General features: G+C 33.7%; 1 long non-coding RNA gene across 1 annotated transcript; it reads right to left on the bottom strand.

The window, feature by feature from the left end:
* Positions 1–292: 292 nt before the first annotated feature.
* On the bottom strand, positions 293–3,562 carry LOC149057670 (uncharacterized). The gene is made up of 2 exons (XR_016191151.1): positions 2,967–3,562; positions 293–2,535 (listed from the first exon to the last, which is right to left on the bottom strand). It is a non-coding gene; the product is annotated as an uncharacterized LOC149057670 (long non-coding RNA).
* Positions 3,563–3,766: the final 204 nt, after the last annotated feature.

Here is a 3,766-nt window from a genome sequence, read left to right as displayed (position 1 = left end):
CCTCCCACCACCAATTTTTTTCAGTTATGGCCTTGTATGTTTTCATGTATATTACATAATACAGATTATTATTTGGACAACTTACTATAACTTAAAAATAATTAAATTGAAACCTTGCAAATTTAGTCATATATTCCGAAATCCGGCGATCACGCATTCACGCGTATAGTAATCATGGTACATATACAAGCGATAATACATTTTCGACGCCACTTATTATTGCTGAATATACATGTGCACTTAGGACATCGATTCGAGCGTTCATCGGCCATCGCGAATGATTTATCGTGCGTTTGCTTGCATGAACAAGAGTACTGCGTACTTATATTTTGCATATTAAATAGATTTTTTTTTTCATCACATAAATAAATAAGCCCAGGCGTCTATGGCCATTGGCATACAAGGAGCTTAAGGTTAACAATTCCTAAGGATACAGTATTTACATAATAGGTAATACATTATACAAACGATAACAGATTATAAACTATTTATAAGATTGGTTTTAACTAAAAAGGTCGTCGTATGAATGACTTATGACAGGTATCTCGATGGAGAGCATCCGACTTGATATATTTGATACCCCAGCTTCTCGTTTGCCCGTTTCATAAAAACGGCATTCGGGTACAATTTGTTTGATTGATAGGAGTGTACCGCAACTGGCGCATATGAATGGGCTTCTTGCTTCATCAAGTACTGGTGTGTTAGCGACGTATGTCCTTATATAGATATATGTATATAACTACTAAACTATTGCACTATATCTAGACACGCGGTGGCGTGTAAAGCCAAGTTCTATCTAGCTAATAGAACTGACGACAGCACCGTGTGTAATTTACACGAACCATTTGGAGCCACTTTTGACCCCCCCCCCCATAACTCAAACTATATTCCACATAAACATGTCAAATTTGGCTTATATATTCAGACTTACAAGATACATATGCGCATCACGCTATACCGCCCTGACTTGGTCAAATAAGCATAAACAGAAAACGCGTAAAAAAAACCAGATACTGAATGGGCAATTCAATCAACCATTTCAAAAGTAAAAGAAAATACAAGTAATAACACAAAAAAGACAATTATAACCCGTAAAGTTAGGGAAAATACAATAGTTTACAAAACCATTTGGAAATAATTTTATTATGAATAAGTAGGTATTAATAATTTACATACAGAAAGTAATGATATCCCACCAAAAACATATATTATGTAAAATGATAGCCAAGTTCAACACTATAATAAACGCCTTGGTTGTTGACTTCAACGACAAAAGAAGTGAGATCTAAATAATGGATGCCAAGTTCAATTGTCAGTCCCAGTCCCTAAAATTGTGTGTAGTACGACACACTTTGTGTAGTACAAAAAATTCAGTGTGTAGTACAAAATATAAAAGTGTGTTATAAAACCTTTATAATAATATTCTATAAAATTTTAATATAACAATTTGAAAAAACATGATTGTACGTAATTATTACATTTATTACAACATTTAATAATTATATGTTACAGGTATATATTATATATAGGTATATTTTACAAGTTACAAGATACAAATAATTTTGCAAAATTATGTGCTACAGGTATATGTATAGTTATATTTTTACAACTTAAAAAAAAAATACACTTATTACAAATTTAATCAGATTTCATTCTTATATTATTCTCCCCTAGTAAATTGTTCGCATACATTTTTTAATCAAGTTTGCATTATATGCTCTTTATGTAGTCGCTTGTAAGTTAATTGCCCTATTTCAATCAATGTTAATTATTTGGTATTATCACTTCGTTTTTCATATTTTTCAATAATTTCCAAATCGATGGATTTTTATTCCCAACCAAATGATTAAACGTATTATTCCAACTTTCACACACGTTGTTGGTTCTACTACTATCCAGTAAGGTATACTTTGATGCACATTCCACGTCGGGGGAGGGTATTGAGGTGGAGGTCGACGAAATCTAACGAAATCGTCATCAGTTCCTATTCTACGCAAAGGACCACTTACACAAACCGAATCAAAATAATCAAGTCTTCCGCGTCTGGAGGAACAACAGTTTTAAGATAATCCATTCCTTCTTTGACGTGACTTGTTGGGAGAAAAGCTATACATAAAAATTGTTAGGCGCTAGTCCAAAAGTTCCATCCATATACCACTCTTTAGATTGACTCAATAAATGTATCATGTTGTCAGTACTCAGTACCAAACATTATAATCCTCTCATTAGCGTGTTTTCAGATTTATATTATCATATTTAGGTATTTTACAAATAAAATTAATAATTACGTACAATCATGTTTTTCGTATGATTTTATTAACGGGGACTATTTTTCCGGCATTCCATTAAACATGACGTGATTGATTTTTATATCATAAACAATCCAGGCTTGACCGAGTTAATTGTGTACCTGGTAAGTATGGATAAAGAAACTCAAAAACTTCTGAAGACTCTTGTAATTTTTTTATATTTATTGATCGTTGTTGCTGGCGTGATTTGAATTCAGTTCATATACACCTACGGTTATCTGATTGCCTGAAAAAATGTAATTTACCTAAAATATAATATAATATTAATACCTATGCACTGCGTATAGACGTATATAGTAGTAACGAGAAATAAGAGCGCGTGTGTATTAAACCGAATACCGATAACCATCTTGCTAATATTTAAAGACCATGTGTACTGTAATAATAATATGTGTTAGACACAAATAGGGGGAGACTTTAGGAGCCAAGCTCCCTCAAATATTTCCTAAATTTAAAAACATTTTTTTTTTTTTTCATTCAATAGTAATCTTCTCGTCAAATCTCTTACACTTTTTGCGCCAATGCATACACCTATTAAGATTTACCGGCCTATGAAAATTAATTTTGAAAGATCTATCTCAATATATGAATTGTTTAATTGTAACTGCAATAGGCAGGGTAATTTTTATAATTTACATTATTCGACCATGAACTTACATCAACGGATGGTTAGTTTCTTCGCTCAAGACTCCTGACTAGTTCACAAATCACGCAATAATATAATTGTGTAATATATAAAATAAATGTGATATTAGTAAAAACAATATTCAAGGACACGAGTGTTTGATGTATTGGTATAATATCAAACGATCACGTTTTAAAGATATCTTAGTGAACAGTCGAAAAATCACCATGTGCGAAACAACACACTTGATCACTTGAGCACAATAAATAAATATGATAATAATATGATCGTCTGAAACGACGGTGTTTCCTTAGACCTATGATGTGACATCCAAAGAAATCGCTTGAGAGTTGAGATGCTGCGCGGCAACGTGTGGCGTCGCGACTTGTGAGTGCATCGGCAACGGTGCCTCACCGATCGGACAAAGAAAGAAAAACGGCGATCGCTGATGGTTATTGTGAGTGTGGGTATAATAGTATAATATTATTATACTTCTTATAATATTGTTTTTTAAATTTCTCGTGGTTGTATTCGCTCGCCGACCGTTGCCGACCGCTGCCGACGATCGGCGTCCGCGGTCCCCGTCGAGTATTATTATTATGGTATATTTTTTTTTATTTTTTTTCTATAGTAAGTTGTAGTAATGTTATCAGCAGTTGTAGTAATCCACGAGTAATTCCCCCTTCTCCTTTTCAGCCCACACAACCCGTAAACGACAAACCACAAAGTTGTTCGTAAATTCATATGCAGCAGCCAGCAGCTGATCGTCGCTGCGAGCGCGTGTTTTGGTAGTTGCTTGTTATTTGTTTAACCTCGGTGTGCGATGTGCTGA

The sequence above is a fragment of the Diuraphis noxia genome, unplaced genomic scaffold (genome assembly GCF_037042655.1).
Source record: "Diuraphis noxia isolate RWA-SAM2 unplaced genomic scaffold, SU_Dnox_SAM2 contig0003, whole genome shotgun sequence".
Taxonomy (NCBI): domain Eukaryota; kingdom Metazoa; phylum Arthropoda; class Insecta; order Hemiptera; family Aphididae; genus Diuraphis; species Diuraphis noxia.
Note: the sequence above shows the minus strand (reverse complement) of the source record. Positions and strands in the feature narration are given on the sequence as shown.